General features: G+C 37.4%; 1 pseudogene; it reads right to left on the bottom strand.

Annotated features, from left to right (window-relative positions):
- Positions 1 to 1,338: 1,338 nt before the first annotated feature.
- LOC110596528 lies at positions 1,339 to 1,508 on the bottom strand (annotated as a pseudogene).
- Between the last annotated feature and the right edge of the window lie 23,106 nt (positions 1,509 to 24,614).

Here is a 24,614-nt window from a genome sequence, read left to right as displayed (position 1 = left end):
TAATAAAAAATAAAATTAATAAAAAAAAAGAAAGGTGATTGATTTTGTGTACTGAACTTGTGTTATGCTACCTTGGTGAACTCACTTGTTAGTTATAGGAGGGTTTTGTTTTTGTAGATTATTTGGATTTTTTTGGTACATAAATGATCATGTTATTTGCACACAGGGACATTTTAATTTCTTTTTTTCATATATGTGACTTGTCTTGCCTTACAACAGTGGTTAGATCTTCTAGTGCTATGTAGAATATAAGTAGTAAGAGCAGATATTTTTATCTTATTCTCTACCCTAGAGAGAAAGAATTCAGTCCTTCCCTATTAAGTATCATATTAACTCTAGGTTTTGTGCAAATGCTCTTTATCAAGTTAAGGAAGCGCTCATCTACTGCTACTTTTCTGTGAACTTTTATCATGAATTGATGTTGAAATTTGCCAAATGCTTTTTCTGCATCAATTGAGATGATCATGTGATTTTTATCCTACAACTTTGTTAAGCTGATGGATCATTCAGCCTTATATTCCTAGAACAAATCTTACTTGTTTGTAGTATATAATTTTTTTAAATACTGCTGAATTCTATTTGATAATATTTTGTTGATTTCTGTGTGTCTATACTCATGAAGGTTATTTATGCCTCCTCCTCCTCCTTCTCCTTCATTATAACAATAATTATTTTAAAGACAAGGTCTTGCTATGCTGCCCAGGCTGGAGAGTAGTGGTTATTCATAGATGCAATCAATCATAGTGCACTGTGGCCTTGAACTTTTGGCGTCTAGTAATCTTCCCACCTGTCTCCTGAGTAGCTGGGATGACAGGTACATGCCACACACCTGACATTTTTGTGCTATCTTTGCTTACCAATACCAGGGTATACTGGCTTCAGAAGAGGAATTGGAAAGTATTCCCTTTCTGTTTTCTGGAAGAGACTATGTAAAATTCACGTTAATTCTTTAACTTTTTGGTAGAACTATCCAGTGAAACCATCTGGACCTGGAGATTACTTTTTTTAGGTGTTTTAAAATTATGAATACAAATTTCTTAACAGATATAGGGTGATTTAGATCTATTTTCTCTTGGATGAATTGTGGTAGTTTGTGCTTTTTTGAGGTATTGCACCAGTTCATTGAAGTTGTTATGTTTATGGTGTGAGGTTGTTTCAGTATTCTCTTATCCATTTGATATCTGTAGGCCTGTAATGGTATTTCCTGTTTCATTACTGACATTAATAATATAGTTTGTCAAGTTTATTGATTTTTTTTAAAAGAATTTTTTTATTTACAAGGAGCTAGTATGCTTTCACTGTGTGGATGCCTTGGATAATCCATCCAAGGAAGGTCACTCAGTCCAACTTAATGAAACCTATGTCTTTCATGTACTGGAGGAAACACTGGTGACACATATTCAAGCCGTATTCCTGATCAGACCATGCCAGTTTGAGTAGACCCGGCAAGAGTGAGAACCCAGGCCGAATTTCCACGGGTGTCTCCAGTAGAGCTGCTGGTGGCCCATTTTCTATTGATCTTTTCAAAAAACCAACTTTTTGTTTCATTGATTTTCTTTATTGTTTTTGATATCATTAGCATCTGCTCTTATCTTTATTATTTCCTTCCTTCTGCTTGTTTGGGCTTATTTTATTCTTCTTTTTCTAGATTATTTGAGGTTGGAATTTAGATTATTGGTTTGAGTTTTTTTTTTCCTTTTTAATATAAACATTTAGGGTTATAAATTTATCTCTCAGCACTGCTTTAACTGTATCCTATATGTGTTGTATTTTCACTTTATTCAGTTCAATGAATTTTTAAATTTCTCCTACGCTTTTTCTTTGATCCATGGACCATTTAAAAGTGTGTTGTTTAGTTTCTAAGTGACTAGAGCCTTTTCTGTTGTCTTTCTGTTATTAATTTCTAGCTGGATTTCTCTGAGATCCAGTAATATACTTTGTATTATTTTAGTTCTTTTAAGTTTATTGAGGCCTGTTTTATGGCCCAGGATAAGGTTTATCATGGGTCCTTGAAAGAAATGATTTTTCAGCTGTTGCTGTTTGGAATGCTCTACAAACATTTATTAGGTCTTATTGACTGATGTTGTTGTTCATTTCTTTTATATTCTTGTTAACTTTCTGCCATTTTGTTCTATCAATTGTTGAGAGGAGTATAGACGTCTCAAACTCTTGTAAACTTGCCTGTTTTTCCTTTCAGTGTTTTTAAATTTTTCTTCTTATATTTTGCGCCTGCTATTTTGTTTATGCACATTTAGAATTGCTATGTCTTGTTGGTGGACTAATCCTTTTGTCATTATGTAATGTCACTCTTTGTCTCTGATAATTTTTTTTGCTCTAATTTCTACTTTATCTGCTATTTATATAGGCACTCTTGATGTCTTTTTGATTATCTTTTGATGATACATCTTTTCCTACCCTTTTGTTTTCAACCTACCTTTAGTTACATTTGGAGTTTCTTGTAGACAGAGTATGATTGGGTCATGTTTTCGTATCCATTTTGCCAATCTTTGTCTTTTATTCATATATTTAGACCATTGAAGATGTAATGTAATTACCAATATGTTAATCCTTAACTCTGCCATTTTATTTTTTGTTTTTTATTTTTTCTCTTTCTGCATTTTTCTGTTTTATTTCTCTGCCTTCCTATGAATCATTTGAACATTTAAAAAATAAGTCATTTTACATCTGTATTGTTTTTAAAGTTATCTCTTTGTAGAGTGTTTTTAGTGGTTGCCTGGATATTATGTCATATATACACAACTTATCCCAGTCAATCGGTGTTGCCATTTTCCAGTTCAAGTGAAGTATAGAAACGTTATGTCCCTTTGTATCACTTTACCCTCTTCCCATTTATAATAAAACTGTCTTAAGTTTTTCCTCTGCCTCCACTGAGAATAACATAAGGCTGTTTTAGAATTTTGCTTCAACAATCAAATGTAATTTAGAAAACACCAGGAAATGAAAGTGTATCTCATTTACTCATATTTTCACTCTTTCCATTTTTCTTCCTTCCTTTCTTCCTGATATTCCAAGATTTCTCCTTTTATCATTTAATTTCTGCGTAGAGAACTTTAACTATTCTTTTACGGTCGATCTGCTAGCAATTTTTTTTTTTGTTTCCCTTCACCTAGGAATGTCTTGAGTCCCCCTTTATTCTTGAAGGATATTTTCCTTGCATATAAAATTTTGGGCTGACAGTCCCTTTCTTTCAGCACTTGAAAAATGTCGTGCCACTTTTTTCTGGTCTCTGTGGGTTTGGCTGAGAAACCCTCAGTCATTCAAAAATTCTACCCCGTATGCATTTCTCTGTCACTTGCTGTAGGATATTTGCCTTTAATTTCAGAAGTTTAACTTCGATGTGTGCTGGTGTAGACCTTGTTTTTTGGTTTGTTGTATTTATGGTTTGCTCAACTCTTTGAATTTGTTTCTACATCTTTTGTCAAAATTAAAATAATTCAGTTATTATTTCTTTGAATACTTTTTTCTGCCTTGTCCTCTTTCCTTTCTTATGAGATTCCAGGACATAAATGTTAGATTGTTTTGTTACATGCTCACATGTCTTCAAGACTCTGTTCATTTTCTTGTTTTGTCTATTTCATTTCTGTTTTTTGATTGGGTAATTTCTCTTGCTTTATTTTTGTGTTAATAATCCTTTCCTCTGTTTTCTGTGCTCTGCCATTTCATTTGTTTCAAGTGTATTTGTAACTGTTAATGGAAATGTTTTTATTATGGGTTTTAAAAGATTTTTGTCTTCTGTGGATTGTTTTATATCATTCAAATTGTTGTTTTCCTCCTGGTCTTTGATATGAAGAGCTCTTTTTACTACAATGTAGGCATTCTGAGTATTATGTTATGAGACTCTGGATCTTCTTAAAATTTTCTGTTATAGCAGTCCTCTTCTGACACTACTCCAGGGAGGAAGGAGAGGTGTTACCTAATTACTGCCAATTTTGCTTTTCCTGGTAGGGAAGGGGGTAGAATTATACTTTTTATTGTGGTGCTTGGTTGGATATAGTGGTTATTGTCCAATTTTTTTTCTTGCTAGTCTTTCCCTTTTGTGGTAATTTTTTTTGGGGGGGGGATGGAGTTTGAGCAGAAGTGGTATGTGCCACTCATAGGCCTTGTCAGCAAAAACCTTTAAATGTGCTAACCTTACTCTTAATCTCTATCCAGCAGTTGGATAAAAAGGCTTCTGAAGATCCAGAGGAAGGCAGAGTTGTGGGATTAAAAGTATTCTGGGTCCCTAAAAGATCAGGTGGACAGAAGAATGCTCTTAGCCACCACCACCATTGACTTGCATGGGATGGTGATATGAATGAGAATCATTTTAACGTTTTTTAACATTTTATTGTGTTGAGCCATTAATATTTTGGAGCAAACATTATTTACCTTAAGTAACACATCAACTATCCTTGGGTAAGTTACTGAATCTTTGGAAGCTTGGGTTCAAACTTTGAAAAGTGAGGGTAATCCTATCTTACATATTTACAGAGAGAATTAAATGAGACAGCATTTGCTACAGTGCTTGCACATTTACTGACACCTAAGAGGTGTCAATCAATATTTGTTCAATCTATTGTTTGCTGAACATGTTCATATGTTGATAGACTATTGGATTTGTTATCTCCATATTGAACTAGAAAGTCTATACTTGTGTTTGTATCTTTGACTGTCGAGTCTATCCCTTTAAAATTTATTCTTCAGCCATCAAAGCGATAAAACAAACCTAATACATATTGATCAAAATGTAATGCATTTGTCAGTCCATTTAACACAGTTCCATAGTAAACATTCATAGTGGCCTTGTGAACTTGCATTTAAGAAATGTTTTTAATAAACTCCATGCCACATATATCACAAGCTCTGGCCCAAGCCTTCCTTGAAATTTTTGGAAACAATTGTATGTTTCTATGAAATCATGAAGAGGAAAAGGGGCAAGCTATACAGGTAGTTTAACCTATCTACACAAAGATCATGTAGAAAGCAATCTCTATGCCTCCTCACCTATTAAGTCAGTTCTATCGATTCACAAAGTCATTTTGAAGGGATTATCATTTTGAAGACAAATTCAGAAAAAGGTGTTAAAGGCAAGAGGGTGGTTGAGATTCTTCTAATGAGGCCAGGATATGCAGGAATAGGTAGAAGGGGACAATTTGAATGGGAACTAAAACCCTCAGAGTTGAAAGCTGAGAATAACCCTAGTGGGAAAAAGTAGTTTAGAGGACTGGGTGGCAGAAAGGTGATGCAATTTAGTAGCACAATGGTTTTTTATCACTTTTTAAATGAATATATAAATCACATGTTAGTATAGTTATAAACTTCACTCTCAGAACTGATTTCAAGAGGTTTTGATATATTGTGTCTTTGTTTTTATTTGGTTCTAGGAATCTTTTTATTTCTGTCTTGATTTCTGTGCTGACCTAAAAGTCATTCAGAAGCATGTTGTTTAATTTCCATGTATTTGTGTGTTTTGAGGGGTTTCCATTGGCGATGATATTTATTTTTATTCCATGTTGTCTGAGAGGATGCTTGGTATTATTTCAACCTTTTGAAATTTGTTTGTACTTGACAGAGACTCCAGAAATAAAACCATCATCCTTCAACCCATTCATCTTCAACAAAGCCATCAATAACAAACACTGGGGAAAGAAATCATATTTCTCAAATGTTGCTGGCTAACCACATGCAGAAGAATAAAACTGAATTTCTACTTTTCATCATGTACAAAAATTAACTCAGAATGGATCAAGGGCTTAGATGTGAAACCTCAAACTGTAAGAATCTTAGAAGGAAACTTGGGGAACAACCTCCTGAACACTGGAGTAGGCAAGGAATTTATGACCAAGCCTTCAGAAGCAAATGCAGCAAACTCTCACATTGACAAGTGGTTCCTTATCAAACTAATGATCTTTACACAGCCAAAGAAGCCATCAAGAGGGTAAAGAGACAACCCATGGAAAAGGAAAAAATATTTGCAAAGTATGCATCTGATAAAGGCCTAACATTCAGGGTCTACAAAGAACTCAAACAAGTTGAAAGAAAACCACCACCAACAAAAAAACTCCATTAAAAAGTGAACATGAAGTTCTCAAAGGAATCCATACAAGCAGGCAATAAACACGTGAAAAAAGTTCAGCATCACTAATCATCAGAGAAATGCAAATCAAAATGCATGCAACTTACTTATGCAGCAAATCCCCACTTGTACCTCACAACTCTAAAGAAAAATAATAGTATAATATCTTAGATGACTTACAAGGAGAATTTAGAGAAATGGCTAAATTTGAGGAGTTTGTCTCTCAAATTTGAAGAGTATGTTTGTAATTGGAGTCTTTTCTGCTATTAAACATATTCATTATTGGACAGTCACTACATGTCTGAATTTCTGTGAAATCTGCTAAGCTTGTTGGTTTTGGCTTCTACCTTCCTCAAATTTTGTGATGTTTAGGACATATTCTCTTTCTCAGACTGCTACACAAATAATGCTTAATTTATTGATGAACAAACATCGCTTTTCCATCCGTTCTGCAGCCTGTCGTCACCACTCCACCTCTCATTTAGTTTAACCCAGTTTTATTTCACTGTCCCCCTTGATTTGGCAATGCATTAACTGAAGCTCTACCATGCTCCAGGTGGGAACATGCAATGAGATAGATTTGCACCATCTATTCTTTGAAACAAACTTTTAATTTTGTACTTATAGAAAAGTTGTGATGATAGTACTGAGGATTCCTGTATATTCCTCACCCAGTTTGGACCATTGTTGACATTGCCACAGTACTTTTATCAAAACTAAGAAAGCTACAGTGGCTCATTACTAGTCACTAAGTTCCAGACTTTATTTGGATTAAACCAGATTTTTTTTTTTTAATGTCCCAATCTCTTCTGATTTGTGATAATTTCAAACTTTTTCATGTTTCCAAGACCTTGATTGTCTTGAGGAGTACTGGCCAGAAACCCTGTAGAAGGAGTGTCCCTGGTTTATTTGATGTTTTTCTTATGATTAGTTTGGGATTATAGGTTTTTTTGAAGAATACCTCAGAGGTAAAGTGCCCTTTTCATTATATCATATCAGAGAACATGATATTCACATGACATTACTGGTGATGTTAACTTTCATCACTTGGTTAGGGTATTGTCTGCCAGGATTCTCCACTATAAATTTACTATTTTTCCTTTTATTTTTTAGACGTGAGTTGTCATTAAGTCTAAGCCCACTTTCAAGAGTGGGAAATTAAAATCCATCTCCTGAAGTATGAGGGATATGTATGTATATTATCTGAAATTCTTCTGTAAGGAAGATTTATCTCTTCTCCCTTACTTTACTTATTCAATATTTATATATGTTGGTGTTAATTTGTATATATTTATGATTTAGTTCCAAAGGAGCAGTAGCCTCTAGTTCTGGTGAAGTTGCTTTTATGAATGCACTATTGATACCTATTTATATTTATTTACATAAGTATGAACTCATGGCTATTTATTTTGTTCTTTGGGTTAGAATCCAATACTAGTTTATTTATTTTATTGCCCAATTGTTCCAGCTTTAGCCATTTGGTTAGCTCTTGGTGTGCCATCTCTTTCATTAGACTGTTTTCCTTTATCCTGTATAAACTGGCAACAGCATCTCTTTGAAAGGTGAAGAAGAAAAACGATCTGTCTTGTGAAATATAGATAAGGTTTTAGTCAACAGAGAGTCTCTATTGCAGGCAAATAAAGCCTTTTAATATGAAGGACACCTGTAGGAGTGTTATTTACTTTTCAGCTGAGAATAATAAAAATGAAAGTTATGAAGGGCCCGTTATTTAAGCTAGCTGGTGCTTGAGGTTGTATTAGCGTATTAAAAAAATGTGATGACTTTTTTTGACCCAGCTTAATGACACCACTGAAATAATAAACACCTGGACGCCATCCTGTGCTGGGCACACATTTTCCTTTTGAATCTTTTGTAGTGCAGCATGCCTTTGTGACAGACCTGAGAGAATGAGCATAGAAACTGCCCGCAGGGCTAAGGTTTCCTACTGGGTTTGTTATCTCAGACCACTTCTGTTCCAACTGCCTCCAAGAGGAAGGTTTGTATGTATCTTTGCTGTTGTTGTTGTTTGCTCAACCTACTTTAGCTTGAGAAGCAAGAGACAGTATGTTATATTGAAATGGAGAGGTAAAGAACAGCGTTCTTCAAATGCATCTCAGATTTATTGATGGATGTTTGTGTGACCCTGAAAAATACATGTCATGCCTTTGAGTCTGTTTCCCTATCTGTAAAACTAGACCTCATTATTTCTTTTGTTAATTTACTTATTTATTTATTTATTTCAGAGACGAGATCTCATCATATTGCCTATGTTGGTCTTGAACTCCTGGCCTTCATACAATCCTCCTACCTCAGCCTCCTTAGTAGCTGGAACTACAGGCATGTACCACCACTCCAGACCTGGACCTCATTATTTTCAACTATCTTTCAGGTCCAATGTTCTATAATTTATGCTATGGTCTGCCTTATAATGATTGCTCTCATGGTTTATAGCTTTCAGAAAGTTATGGCCAATAGGTTAAGGAAGGAGTTAATTAGAAGTCACTGCTTTTTCAGCAAGGATCATAAAGTTATCCTCAGGTGACAGCATTGTCTATTATTTTCTTTCAGACATTTAATTAGATGTCATAAAGTCACAGGAATCCTTCAATACCCGTTATTTAATTACTGAGCGACTCCTCTTGCAACAACCATTTCTGCAAGTTATAAAGAACGCATCCTTTTCCCTATAATTTGGTGATAGCTTCTCAAGTTAGTGCAAGAAACATCTACCAACACCACTCTCATTAGGGCATAAGGCATTTGCGCACTTTCGTTCACGTTCAAGGTTGAATGGCAGTTTTGGGGCTGGTACTCTGGAAGACCGAACAGCTGCCCCGGGGGAGATTGTCTCGTGCTGTTTGCATGGAGGAGGACATCTTAGAGGCAGGATGCTGTTGGAATAGGGGCAGTATCCTGGAACCTTCCTCAGAACAGAGGGCTGCCTGGAACGGTGGCTGGAAGACGGTTATGGCACGTATTTTTGCTTCAGTTCCAAGAAGGAGGTAGCCTTTGGTTTTGGGGAAATTACACTTATAAATGTGCTGTTAACACCTAATAATAATGTTAATAATTCTTCACACTTATACAGCGCTATTATTTCCTAAATTTACTTTAATTTTCTGACAACTTTTTTTTTTTTGGTTTTAACTTCGAGCACATAGTCTTTCTATCACACATACATATTTATACCTACATTTTGACATTTATGTTGATATTTAACCACCTCTCTTTTTGGCTAAGTTTTTCCTGTTTTGTTACTTTTCATGGCTGGTGGGTGGTCTCTTACTCTTATGCATGTCTGGGGACTACCTTTGTTCCAGACTATAATATCAAGGTTGTTTGTATAGAGAGCAGAAATGGAGAAAGGGAGGCATGCTTACTGTCTATTGTGATAAAGGGAGGATAATACCTCACTTTAGAATAAGAAACAGGTATGCTTACTGTTATAAAAGTTTTGGGTTCCCTAAGCTCAGTATGAAATCTGTAATGCAACCCACTGCTTGTGCAGAAGTCATCTGGCCCTATTTGCATCATTCTGTGAGAATTTGGACTTGGGACATTGGTTCAAGAAAAGGCTACTGCTATCACTGTGAGTGATAAAGTCCTCACTCTCTGATATAGGAGTCTCCTGTGTTCTGGCTTTCATGAAACTAGCATGCTAATTTGTTACATATAGGGTAAAATCTCAGATTTTCACAGTTAGTTATTTTCAGTGTTTTTCTTATTGCAAACTCCTAGTGGGCTGCATAGAACCACTAGTTTTAGGAGATGGTTTTCTTTTGATTCATATACCTTAGGTTTGCAGTAGTACCACAGAAGGAGCTGAGAACTTGGATTAAAAAAAAAAAAACTGGATTCAAGTATACATTTGGTCACTTTCTGGCTTTGTCAGGTCAATATCACTGTGTCTCTTTTTCCTTCTCTTTTTTGTGTAAATGACCTACTTACAAAGTTACTGTGAAGATCAAATGAGATAGTATATACTTATGCTATCCAATATGGCAGCCACTCATAGCACTACGGTTTGAATGTGTCGCCTCCAAACTTCAGGTGTTGCCAATGTGATGATATTAGTAGGTGGGGCCTTTAAAAGGTGATAGGGCCGCGAACACTCCTTCCTCAGAAATGGGATTATAAAAGAAATTCCACACATTTGGCAAGTTTGCTCTTCTGCCTTCTGCCAAGAGAGAACACTGCATTCCTCTCCTCTGTAGAATATGCCTCTCACTAGACAACCAAACCTTCCACTGCCTTGATCTTAGACTTCCAAGGATCTAAAATTGTGAGAAAATAAATTTAGTTTCTTTATAAATTACCCAGTCTCTGCTATTTGTTGTAGTGGCACAAAATGGGCTAAGAGACATGGATATTTACATGATTAAAAAATTTAATTTAATTAGAGTAAAAATCATTCCTCAGTTACCCTGTGCGACTTTTCAAATGCTCAGTAGGCACATGTGGTTAGTGGCTACCATATTGGACAGAACACATATATAACATTTTGATTACTGCTCAAAATTCTGCTGGACAATGCTGAAAAGAATTCTGTATACATTATGGTGTATTATAGAAAAATAGTATAGTTTTCTTGTTTCTTTGCTATTATTGGGAGCTTGGATGAGATCAGTTTGTCTATCTTGCTGGTAACTCGTGACAAGTTTTAAGATTCATAAGTGCCAGGGAAAGCCCTAAGTTTTTATATACAGCATGTTAAAAAATTTTGGCAACAGATTCGGGACAGATGACAACTCGCCTCATCTCATTTATCAATAGCTATATTGACTGCTGTATTGGGTTTTCTAAAGTTGCATTTGGGCTCTGTATGAGAATTGTGGTGAATTAATGAGTGATATTTGCCGTGGATGTGGGAAGGGGCTGAGGAGCATGCATTCTATGTATTTGCCATTTTGTCCTATATTTGTTTGATTACTTTGTATTTGGCTGTCTTGCCTCAAAAAGTAAACTTGTTTTGCTTTTCTTTTTGGATGGAGATAGTTATATTGTCCGAATCCCAAGTTTCTAATATTTACTTTATCAATTTTTGCCTGCTTTTCTTTCTCAATAGTATGGTTAGGAAGAGGGCCAATGGGACTTTGTTATGTTTCTTTTTATCCGTGGTGAACCTCCTCAGTTGCTAAGGTATCACCAGTCACAGTCTCTTCTAGCATATAGTTAATTAGATTTAACTGTTTTTTAGCAAAGGGTTGAAAGAGTCTACAGGGATTAGTAGCACCAATCAGAATTTGAAAGGGCACTGCTATCTCTGTAAATATTATAGGATTATATTTTTATTTTTCCTTCTTAAACTGCTACAGGTGAGGTATTACAGACACAATAGGAAAGGCAAATAATTTCACCTCATATGAACTCCGACTCCTGGGTTCTGGCTGCTAGAGTGCTGGGTTGAGCATTCAGAGGTGGTGTCTGGACTCAGCAGAAGAAAGTTATGATCAATTAGTGATCAGTCACTAGCAGCTAGCCTAGATTGAAACCTAAAGAGCTAGAATATTTTATTTCCCTATAATTAAAAAAGGGTTACAAATAGGGTAAAATCTCCGATTTTCAGTTAGTTATTTTCAGTGTTTTTCTTATTGTAAACTCCCAGTGGGCTGCACAGAACCATTAGTTTTCGGAGATGGTTTTCTTTTGATTCATATATACCTTAGGTTTGGAGTAGTCACAGAACTTAAAAGTTCTTCCAAATGGCAACAAAGATCTTGAGGAACATCATCTTGTTTCAAAATAATTTCTTTTCTTTTCTTTTCAGCAAGCAGGATTTATTGAGAGGAGAGAAAATCTCCCATAGTGGGAGGGGACCCAAGGGAGTTGCCCTCAATCTAATTTCAATTCTAGCTCCATCTAGAGAAGAACAAATTCTCCCAAATACCATGTTTATAGATTTAAGCTCTTATGAGAAAACTGGTGGAAATGTGATCCCTTATGCTACTTTAAAAACTGTTCATAGGAAGAACAACAAAAGAGTGATATAACCTTTTCCCATCTTAAAATAGCATAAATAGTAAATAACAGCCCTTTCAATACTGGAAATAATAAAAATTACCAAAATTTTTTCTATGCATGTGAAGGGTGTCACCATAAATGTTTAACTAATAGTCTCACCAATTCTTCAGATGTTTAAGACTGATAGACAGTGGAAATTTTCTGAGGTGAAGATTTTGTAGAGAAAAATACTTCATGTTTAACACACAAATTAAAAGGGGATAACAGAGGAGAAATGTTCAGAGATAGAGACTCCAGTTAATTTAATATGTGATAAAAGTTAGAAGTATTCCAATACCAGAGAAGTAAGACATTGCTGCCTCCCATTCCAACCTGAAAGCACATGATTTTCACAGTCAAGATATGCTTTAAAATTTCCCCTTGTTGTGATATATTCTGTAGAATTTGAAAGAAGTAAGCAAATGCACACATTCAATTTTATTCAATTCTCCAAACCTGGGGAGGCACTGATAATCGGACAGATACTACTGGGGCTAAAAGAGGACCGTGGTCCTTGTCTTTGAGGTGCTCGTATTCAACAGAGAAGGCAGACATCAGGCTCATAAGAAGACTTCCCACCCCATGTTAATTGATCATTCCTAACCAAAATGGTAGTCCTGATGCTGTCTCTACTGACTAGCACTATTTAAATTCGTTTGATCTGGAACACCTTCCCTCCTTTCTTCTGTTTTTCCCTAAGGCATCCAAATCTCATCCCATTTGTGGCATAGTTATTTGTTGAAATATCCAGTCCAAGTGGAAACTTCAAAGGGCTTGAAAATGTTAAACAGGTGTAAGATAAGGAAGTCCTAAAAATTTCTTGCTCTTATTTTGATGACTATTTTAAATGTCATTTAAAGATACATCAAGAATAACATTGTTTCTAAAGCTTTCTTTACTCTTCCTCTATTTTTGGTGCTCCTATGTTGAAAACCTAAACATGTACTTGATCTGTTTTGGGGACTTAGCACTGTTTGGGCCTGTCTCTTACACTGGAAACAAAGAGCACTATCTTTGTGTCCTTGGTTCACAGCCCAGTAAGTGGCAAACAATAGATGTTTAACAAACATTTGTTGAATGACTGCGTGAATAAATGGTAGTTCTTTATTGTCACTTGGCATATGCTGTCTTGGATTGTTAATACAGTATCCAAAACAAAAAAGGTGTTGCTAAGTTATTGTCTGATGCTGATGCTTGTGGTGGTTAGCTGTCCATCAAAACTTGTGTTCCCCATTCCATAGTTGAGGTTTAACCATATTTTCTATATTCCCCTCTCCTGTCACCTTGCATCTATGTCTGGTTTTGTGATTCTTTCACATTAATAAAATGTGAGTAAAAGTGATGTGTGCTATGTGTGGGCCATAACTTTGAAGAAGCAGAAATGTTTCTCCATGTTTTCTTCTTCTACTGGCTGAATGCAGAAGATAATGAAGCCATGAATGGTGGGACCACAAAGATAAAAAGAGTTGGTGTCCCAAATCACCATGTAGGGAAAGCTACCTCCCAATCAGGAGTTCCTAAGTTGAGCCATTATCTGAGTAAGAAATAAACGTCTGTTCTGACAAGTCACTGACATTTCAGGGTTTGTTATAGTACTTGGGGTTATTCTGACAACAAATTGTAATTCTGTTCTTAAAGTTAATGTCCCTGTTTTCTCTTGTTGATGGCCACTTTTGTCATTGGATAAGATACAGGATTGAAATCCAAGTAGTGGGTAGATTCCTGATGCAGGCCAGAGAGATTTGCTCTAAACACTGATGCTCCAAGGCTATGCTTTGGTTTTAAGGAAGGCTGATTGAGACAATGTGAATAGATCAGTTCAAACCCGGTTATCTCTTTTGTAAGATATATCCTAGCAAGAGTAGAATTATATTAGCTTTCACTCTGGAAGACAATATTGTATTTTACACATGCATATTCTGAAACCACCACTGCTTTTGTTTCTTAAATCTGAAACTGTAGCCTTCTGAGTTCTAAATACATATGCCCAATCATGGAATGTATTAGAAACGTGAAGCTTCAACTTAAATGTGAAAACCATCAAAGCAAACACAACAGCAACTAAGATCCAATTACTACCAGGAAACATCATATTGGAATTTCTTAAAGCAACAGGAAGGATAAAGCGTGTTAAAAATTCTGATTTGACAAACTTCTATAGTACCTTCAAAAACACATGTAAATATAAGTTAAAATAAATTTGAGTTTAATCAGGGGAATTGATCAGGAAAAATATTAGATGAAAGTCAAATAATTCTAGAAGTATATATATTTTAAATAACTATATTATTTTTGCAATTCAAGTTATAATCTTTGACATTTTTGAATTTTATATGTTGGGTATTTTTGAAAACTAATTGCTTAGTGAAATTGATAGGTTTATTCAACCAGTTAGAAATAGAGAAAAAAATTTGGTTTGAAACATTTTAAGACTATTGAAATGCATTTCTTTGATGCTTATTGGGATTGTACTATGTTCTGGTTATATTGTCATGGGTTATATTGTACTATGTTCTGGTTATATTGTCATGGGTTATATTGCTTATTGGGATTGTACTATGTTCTGGTTATATTGTCATGTTATATAAATCATTCTGCAACTATACAAATCCAGTAATGGATACAGCTGTAAAACTAACCAAATCATGGGAAAACAAAATTAATGTGTGCAACCTGAGATGCCATTGTGGGAGGTGGAATTGACCCTCCTTAGTTTTGTCTTTAAAGCATGACATGGAGACTCAGAGATTGGGGGAGTGAAGTAGCTCTTTTAATTTCATTCTTGCAAGAATGGGTGTCTCTTGGAGGGGTAGGAACACCAAGGCAGTCACAGCCAGTGTATACATGCCCTAAAGTGCAAGTTCCTCCCCTGGTTCCCCATTGGTTGAGTACTTCAGAGGTTACATCACTTTCCTGGACATCGTATAAGCAGTAACTCTGTACATATAAGGTAAAACACAAGCAGTTTCTACACAAATAAGGTAAAATACATGTATGTCTCTGGATTCTGATTGGGTCTCAATGCTCACCAAAGGAAGCCTGCCAAAAGAGAATGCCTGCTAAGAAAGGAGGAAGAACCAGGAAGTGAAGTAACAAACTGCCATTTTGAAAATGAATAATAATTATTATTATTTTTGAATTGGAGTCTCACTCTGTTGCCCAGGCTGGAGTGCAGTGGCATGCTCACGGCCACTGCAGCTTTGACCTGTTGGGCTCAGGTGACTCTTCTGTCTTAGTTTCCAAATAGCTGGAACTATAGGCATGCACCACCATGCCCGGCTCATTTTTTTGGACTTATTATAGAGATGAGGTCTTGCCAAGTTGCCCAGGCTGGCCTTGAACCTGTGGTCTCAGGCAATCCTCTCACCTTGGCCTCTTAAAGTGCTGGGATTATAGGTGTGAGCCACTGTGCCTGGCATCATTTTGTTTTTTTACAATTTTCCCCTTCTCTTTGTTTTTAAGTAATTTTGATTTTGTTTTCACTATAATTCAAGTTTGTTTTAAAATTTTCTAATAGCTTTTGACTTTTTTTCTCAAAATTTAATTCAGTTTTCATTATCATGAGATTATTAGAGGAATGACCTATGGGCATTTTAATTAATAGCAGTTTTTATAAGGTTTTGGACTAAGCCTCTAACACAGGGAATTATGCAGCAAACTATGGCTGTTAATATTCCCACTACAATCACAAAGGAGGTTAAGATTAAAGCTATTATTTTCTCCCATTTTTCAAATCAGCCTTCTAACCAGTTTGTAAAAGGTTGATCAATTCCAGATTTTTCAGCCAATTCATTGGCCAGAGTAGTTAGCCCTCATAGTGCTTTGGTGATAGTTCCATTAAGGGCTGTGTTATTTAGAATAACAGTACAGCATTTTCCCCCCAATATAACATAGACTCCCCCTTTCTCAGCTAACGTCATATCTAAAACCATACGGTTTCCCCAAGTTATTCAACTGGGGTATTCAGTTGTTCTACAATTCCTCTGATAGCCTTTCTAGTATTATTAATAAATTTTTGTTGGTTATAGTAAATGTAATTAATTCAATTACATTTTTTTGTTAACAGGTGACCACCAGAAGACCATAGACTCAAATCCTGCAACTATTTGGTTTCTAGCTTTAAATTCATTAGGAACTCCTCAGGGGTCTCTTATAGCATCGATATATATATATATTGAGATGAAATGATCTTTGTAATGATCTTTTGCATCAGTTTTGAGGATGTAGTTTTGGTTTGGAGTGAAATGCCAGGGTGAATGGGACAGCCAATTGAACCAACGAATAGGTTTCAGACCGTGTGGGCAGTAAGAGGTTTCTAAGTTTCCTTCCTCCACAGTACCACCAAACATCCACTCGAGGGACATGAAAGTGAGAGTAGTTGCCCTTTTGTACCTCTGAGACATCCAGGAGGTGGGTACAGGTTTGCAGTTGCCATTGGGAAGTAGTGAACCCTTCCTCCTATCAGGAGAGACATGAGGAGTGATTCAACTTACTCATAGAAAAGAAAGGGGCTACCTTCAAATTTGGCTTCTGCAAGGCAGGGTGAAGCAAGGACAGATTTTTGCATGTCTTGTTTCTCCATGTATCTTTGTCTTGGTACAGGGTTAACATACAACTTATTCTGATGGGGTCTGTATCCCAGCTCATAGGGAATGGAACCACTTGAGCCTGCAACCGTTCTGTGGTGCATTCATAGCAATCACTCTTATTTAGAGTGGATACCATAAATTTTATCCATCTCATCCAGGCATTTGTTTCCTTTTAACCAGTTTTGAGTTCTATAGTCTGTTTTAAATCTTTAATTTCACTATGGTTAACTTTTGGAGATTATTATTAGGGAGGTTGTAATAATCACTGGGACCCAGGGTTGGTTTCAGTGTACCTACAGCTACATTCTTGACTAAAAGAAGAGTTAATCTTCCTTGAGGGTCTTGTCTTGAAATGTTGACTTCTAATCCATAAATTCGAGGTACCACCTTAGGTTTTTGATCTAAAGTAGCAGCATCATTAATAGTTAGAAGTATAGGGTTACATTCTAAATTTCTACAGGCTGCCAGTGGAACTCCCTTAGATAAGTGTATTTAGGGTTTCAAGAACTGTAAGGGCTTCACTGTTTTTCAAGGGGTTGCCGTTCAACTTTGAATTTGGGTAGTCCACCATCCATTATCCCAACTGGGACAGGGATTTCTGCAGGTTTGGGAGGGTTCTTCAAAGTTTTCAAAATTTAGTCCTCCTCACCTATATTTGGCATAGGACAAAGATATTTGTCTACTTGAGATAATTGCTTTTGTTTCTCTAGGTTTCCATAAGGCAAAATTTGGTATGCATCAAATTTTATAATTTGAAGTGATAAAGTTTTAGTTACACTGATTATCAAGCTAGTGTGAAAGGGATAAGGTTTACCTTTGGTTGTCTGTCTATTAATGACCTATAAAGTTACAATAATAATAGAGGTCTGCAAGTAATTAGACATTCTGCTGGTTCTCAAGGGAGGTAACAGTTGCATGGGCGTTCAGAACTAAGAGGCAGGACAATAAAAGCAGTCACTATAGGAAGGGTTATAAGGAGGACATTAGGAACATTTATGGAGACTAAATTTTATTTTATTTTATTTTATTTTTTAGTTGGAGTCTCACTCTGTCACCCAGGCTAGAGTGCAGTGGCACACTCATGGCCACCCCAGTGTCAACCTGCTGGGCTCCAGTGATCCTTCTGCCTCGGCCATCCAACTAGCTGGAACTAAAAGTGCATACTACCATGCCTGGATAACTTTTGATTTATTGTAGGGATGAGGTCTTGCCAAGTTGCCTGGGTTGGTCTCGAACCTGTGGGCTCAGGCAATCCACTCCCCTCGGCCTCCCAATGTACTGGGATTACAGACTGAGTCGCCACACCTGGCTGGAGACTAAATTTTAAATGTACTTCTTCTTATTTTTATTTTTAGAGGTTCTATTTGAGAGACTTCCTACCAATCTTGTTTCTCTTTTACCACAGTCCCTGTTATTGATTTCTTGACTTGAGTGTGAGGTGTCTATCCCTTTTGCCATTTGGATAGTCATTTCAGTATTTTAGGAGCACTTGGCATGGTCCTTCCCAGTTTGGTTGGAGCTAGGTTTCTTCCAAGTCTTGATTAACACCCCGTCGCCAGGCGAAAATGGTGAACTGTGAACTCAAGCGGAGGCGTTTAAGCAAGGAGTCCTTTTAATTTAAGGGAAGATAGGGTAGAGGAGACGGCTGAAATATATTCTTTTAAAAATTGGTCTTTGGTTTCCAGGGTGGGTAAACCTGTTGCTCTACCTAGGTTGGGCAACCCCTATAATAGTTTATAGGGTGACAATCCCCCAATCTTTCAAGGTTCTGTTTTAATTCATAGGAGAGCTATAGGAAGACATTTGACACAGGGGAACTTTATTTTTAGCATTGGTTTAGTCATATGGGTTTTTAGGGTTTGGTTCATTTGTTCTATCCATCCTGATGATGATGGATGCCAGGGCCTATGAAAGTCCCATCACATTTGGAGTGCTGTTGCAAGGCCTTGTGATGCCTTTGAGGTAAAATGGTTTCCATGATCCGAATCAGTGTTTTTTTTTTTACTAGACCAAATCTAGGGATTACCTGTTACAGGGGTATTTTTTATTACAGACCCTGCTGTAGCTGTTGTTGTTGGGGGTGCCTCCATTTACCCAGCAAGATGATTAACAATCAAGAATAGGTACTTACGGTTTCCAGCCTTGGATGTTTCAGTGAAATCAATTTGTGTACTTGTGAAGGGTCCCAATCTAGGAGGTCTTTCCCTTTTTAATGACCCACTGATGACCTTTTTATTTATTTTCTGACAAATCACACACCCTTCACAGATTTGTTTAACAATAGTATAAATACCGACACATCCATAGGTTTTGAAGAGTGCACCACACATTGCTTGCATTCCCGAATGGCTTTCCTTATGCAGTATAGTCATTAATTCCCTAACAATCGGCTTGCGAGTCTTCTCTCTTCCATTGGGAGGATCCACCTCCCCTCCTTGTTTGGAGCAGCCTCTACCTTTTTCATCTCTTCTGTTTCCTTCTCTCACTCATACTTTAGGGCTCATTCTTTGTTCTTTTTCCTCTGTGAGCTATGCCATTTGGACCTTCAGTTGACCTTGTTTTATGCCTACATTAAGACCTATCTGGACAACTAGGTCTCTGCCTAGGAGATTTATTCCTGCTTCTGGGACAAAACAAAAAATAACCTCATCATTGTCTCAGTTTCAGCTTTTATAATCATGGGTTTAAATGTAGGAACCTGAAAACCTTCTTTCTTTACCCTGGAGACTATAAACTTTTCTGGTAAAAACTGAACATTTTGGTGTTGGAAGGTTAGGGGGGAGTGAGCTTCCCCAGTATCAACGAGGAAGAGAGTGTCCTCCTCATTAGACTCTACCTCCAGATTTATTGAGGGTTTCTGGTGGGGTTCTGAGACAGGGGAAATCCTGACCTCCCTATTCTGCATCTAGTGGCTTCAGGGAGACTATCTCTTTCTCCTTTTTAAGTTCAGGATAATCTCTTTTGAAATGCCCGGATTTCTTACAATGGTAACATCCAGCTTCCTTTTGATTAAATTTCCTTCTCGTAGTTCCTTTTGGATTAAACCTTCCTTTATTCTGTCCCTTTTGATACCCAAAACGTGCCCAGGGGGAATCCCTCATTTCTTTTTCCAACCACCTTTTCTACAGTGCTTGCCATGATTCTAGCTTTCTGTTTTTGCTTTTCTTCATCTCTTTTGACAAACACGTTTTATGATCTCTTAACAATTCCTTAATAGGTCTTTCATTCCATCCCTCCAGCTTTTGTAACTTTTTCGCAATGTCTGGCTAACTTTTGGTAACAAAATTAACCTTTAGAAGGCCCTGTCCTACAAGGACTTCTAGGTCTAACTCTGAATACTTTCTCATTTGATCTCTAAGTCATTGTAAAAAGGCTGTTGGAGTTTCCTCCTTCTCTTGATGGATTTCAAAGGCCTTTGAGATATTTTGGGGCTGACTCTTTGAGATACAGTGGGGCTGACTCTTTGATCCCTTTAATCACCAATTCCCTTAAATTTTGCATTCTAACTCTATCTCCTGGGTTATTATTATCCCATCTGGAGTCTGTGTTTGGATATTTCTGTTCTCCTGGTTGTACTCCTGGGCTTGGGGGATGTTCCCATTCCCAGATAGACATAGCAACCCTTTGAATCATTCCCCCTTTTCCATCAGTGAATAGAATGTTCATAATAGACATCAGTTTTACCCAGGTGTGTGTGTGTATGTGTGTGTGTGTGTGTGTGTGTGTGTGTGTGTGTGTGTCCACGAAAACTGATCAACTCGATCAGCTAAACCTAAAGGATCATCTAATAATGATCTTATTTCCTTTTATAAATTTTTTACTTCAGTACTAGTAAGTGGGGCATTAACAAAGCCAATTTCTCCCTGCCCAAAGGGAACTTCCCTTGGTAGGAAAAATTTTGAACAATTTTGAATCTTCATTTGGATCTTCAGGGGGAAAAGGGAATTTTTCAATATCCCTTTTGCACTGTTCCAATTCTCTTTTCAAATTAGGATACAGGGGTTTAGGGTTTGAGGATCTCAGTTTTTGAGTTTCTGATAGATCCGCATCTCCTGTTGCGGATCCTTGGTCTTCTTGGGAGTTGTAAGGGGGGGCACAGGAGAGCGGATTCCAAGGTTTTTCTTTTTTCCTCTAGAGGGCCAGATGTTTTCCCCTCCTCATTTCCTGTTCAAAGGGGAAACACAGGAAGGTTTTCTGGAAGCCAACAAAGAGCATAATCCCTTTCCTCAGATGAAACAGAAGCCTTATTGTTTACATAGATTACCAAAGTCTGACAAAGTCAGTCCTCATTGGAGCCAAATTTCAGCCCAAACACTGAAGGCTGGTGGATTGTTGGTTCCTTAGTTCATACAAAGCAACAACATTCAATCATTTTCTTCTTTCCCATTTCTTTAGCTTTGGAATCACTTTTTCAATTCTTTAACATTTGTCCAAACAGACTATCTGGAAGAATTTCAAGGGGGTCTTCTTGACCTCCCTTCCTAGGCCTAGACTGCAAATTACTCATTCTTGGTTACCAGGTTAGCTGTGTAGTCTCTCAGTTTTTCCTAAAGTACTCAAACCCTCCCCCCCTGGAGGTTTACTGCAAATGCTAGGGATCACTTTGTCTCTTAAGACATATCTCAGTCACACACACTCAACATCCAAGAATTTCCCTGACCCCCAAGGCAAGATTTATAGTCCAATTTTCCTACCCTAGCTTGTGCACAATGTTACCGGGTCACTGTGGGTGGTGCCTGCCTGTTCAGTGTCTCTTCCTCCAAGTCTAAGATAATGGTCTCAGGTCTACCTGCAAAGCAGTCGGAACCAGGATTGCCCAGCCAGAGTGAGCCACCTAAAACTGAGTGGATGTGACTTTCCCTCTGACAGATATCTGGTCCTGCAGTGGCAGGTATCTTGGAAGAGCCCCCATGGCTGTGGAAGGTGGAATCAACCTTCCTTAGCTTCATTATTAAAGCAGGGCATGGAGACTCAGAGATTGGGGAGAGAAATAGTTCTTTTAATTTTGTTTTTGCAAGAATGTTGTCTTTTGGGTGAGCAGGCACATTGAGGCAGTCACAGCCAGTGTATTTATACCCTAAATTGCAAGTCCCTCCCCTGGTTTCCATTGGTTGAGTACATCAGAGGTTACAGTACTTTCCCGGATGTCATCTAAGCAATAATTCTGTACAAATAAGGTAAAACACAAGCAGCTTCTACACAAATAAGGTAAAATACATGTCTCTGGATCCTGACTAGGTCTCAATGTCCACCAAAGGAAGTCTGCCAAAAGGGAAAGCCCACTAAGAGAGGAGAATTAACCAGGAAGTGAAGTAACACATCATCATTTTGAAAATGAATCACCAGGATAACTGCCCAGGCATGGGCAGAGGTGGCCCTTTCCAAGGAGCTGGCAAGATGGCAGAAGTGGAGCAGTAGAAGAAGAGGACCTTCTGCAAGTTTACCTACTGCGGCGTGGACCTGGACCAGCTGCTGGACATGTTCTATCAGCAGTTAATACAGCTATACAGCATGTAGCAGTGGTGGATTCTGAACTGAGGCCTGCAGTGGAAGCAGCACTCATTGCTTAAGTGCCTGCGCAAGGCTAAGAAGGAGGCACCCCCCAGGGAGAAGCCTGAGGTGGTGAAGACACACCTGTGTGATCATTCTGCCCGAGATGGTGGGCAGCATGGTGGGTGTGTACAAGGGAAAGACCTTCAACCAGGTGGAGGTCAAGCCAGAGATGATCAGCCATTACCTGGGCAAGTCATCACCTACAAGCCTGTGAAGCACGGCCAGCCTGGCATCGGTGCCACCCACTCCTGCTTCACCCCACTCAAGTAATTGTTGCCAATAAAGACACACCTGTCTAGTCTCTCCCCTCCAAAAAGCAAGAAAATGAATCACCATTTTGTTTTTTACAATTATGTCTCTAGGAGGGCTATGGGAACAGCTTTCATTGATTTTTAAAAAAATTACATATTTAAATATGGCCCCTGAACAAATGATGAAACAAACAAACCCAAGAAACAGTTCAAGGGATGCCATGAAAATTTGTCCATAGGAAGTACAAAACAGAAGAGATAAATGTCATTATCGCAAGTAATTACACACTGATTCAAAATTAAAATAATTTTTCCCATTATTTTATAAGGTCTTGAAGTTGTTTAACATTTAAAATATTTCACTGAACAAAAAGTATTACAGCAGAAACAAAAGTACCCTGCTTTCATAGACACAATAACAGTGTTTGGGACTGGCTAGTTCATAAGCTCATCTTAATTTCCATTCCACTTCACAGCTCAAATTTTACTGTAATAAGTTGTAAAACCTCTTACTATAATTGCAGTTGGAGAATTTATTGGTAGATAATAGTCCAAGAGATCAGAGGCCACATAAGAGGCTAGCTATTGAACTCTGAATTTTCATAATAGAATTTTTCAAATGAACTTTAGAAATACAGTGAATCACTCAAGCTAGTCATTTAACTTCCCCCACCCTCCTCCTGCAGTTTCTCAAATAAATTAGAGGAAAGACCTACTGTAATTGCACTAGACTGGTAAGACCCTTTCTGTGTGGTACTGTGCAGTCAAGTTTATTCCTGCTTTGTAATTTGTGCCTGTTAATAAACAGTAAGATGACTGCTCCATGAACCAGCAATATTATGTGTATGTATTTAGTGGAAAGTGAACTAACAAGCAGTTGAATGAAGACTGCTGAAAATATAAATAAGAGAATAATGTAGCATCTGCTTCTGAATCTGATAGTCACCAAAACAAAATATTAGTGCTTTTGGTACAACTGGTAATTCTATGAACCAAAGATGCATTGCCCTGCTAATTATTATAATACTTATTAAGCAACATAAATATACTAAAGTTAAACGAATAGAAGTGTAAATATCTTTATGTGAGATAAAATACTATCACAATCTTTTAAAATGTTTAAAAATTATTGTTCACTGTATCACTTAACTTGGCTGAGAAAAACATTGTTTGAATGATATGTTTTTAGCACATGTGACAAGAAATTACAGGGAAAAGAGAATCTAGTTAGGGCATAAAATATTTCTAGAAGAGCATTCAAGAGTTTTGACTTTTAGAATGCTTGCCTCTCAGCTTCCATCAAACTAGTCTGGGTAGAAGTTTTCCAGTGTAGAGAGAACATGATATGAACTCTGCCATCAGAATGCTGGAGCTCAAGTCCTGTCTTCGCTACGTGCCTGTTCTTTGACAACGAGGAAGACACTAAGCATGCCTGGCCATCAGTTTTCTTCATTTGGCTATTGAAGACACTCGGGGAAGACAAAATAGATGGGAACACTCATTTTCTTCCTGCAGTTTCTGACAGAGCTGCGGGAGTATCTGCTTTACTTTCTGAGAGAGAGTCGCAGCACTTTCAGAACAATTTTTCACCCACTGCAAAGACTTGTGCAAGATTGGTGAGATTGGGAAAGGCTTGACATTTACTCCCTGTCACCTTCCTATCAGCTCATATACCTGCCTGAGCTCAGGTGAGGCTGGAGCTCACACATTGAGGCTTCGCCAGACCACATGAGGCTAACCCAGCTGGACAGACATTCCTTCAGTTCCAGCTTTATAGCATGACACTGGGTAGAAGAGTCACGGTCATTCCCTGATTATGTTCAGTTCAGGAGAGAATGGCAAAGAGTGAAATTTTTGCATCAGGTAGAAATTGAATTTGCCAGTCACCTTTAATAAAGCAAATAGACACTCCTAGTTGGAAACTTATGATTGTTGTCAGGGGTAGACAAATGAACAGATGTAAAAGTACATAGAGAGTAGTTGGTGTGTCATAAGTGCTATTTAAATGCTAGCTAGGATTACTGTTGTTGTTACTTTCAATGGGTTGGATTAGAAAAGGTTGTGATTAGTACTTTCAAACATCCAACATGATTCAATACTAGGACTTGATTCACAAAATTGTTGTAAAGGTCAAACGAAATAATT

This window comes from Carlito syrichta, unplaced genomic scaffold (assembly GCF_000164805.1).
Source record: "Carlito syrichta isolate Samal-C Ts95f unplaced genomic scaffold, Tarsius_syrichta-2.0.1 Scaffold309804, whole genome shotgun sequence".
Lineage (NCBI taxonomy): Eukaryota > Metazoa > Chordata > Mammalia > Primates > Tarsiidae > Carlito > Carlito syrichta.
Note: the sequence above shows the minus strand (reverse complement) of the source record. Positions and strands in the feature narration are given on the sequence as shown.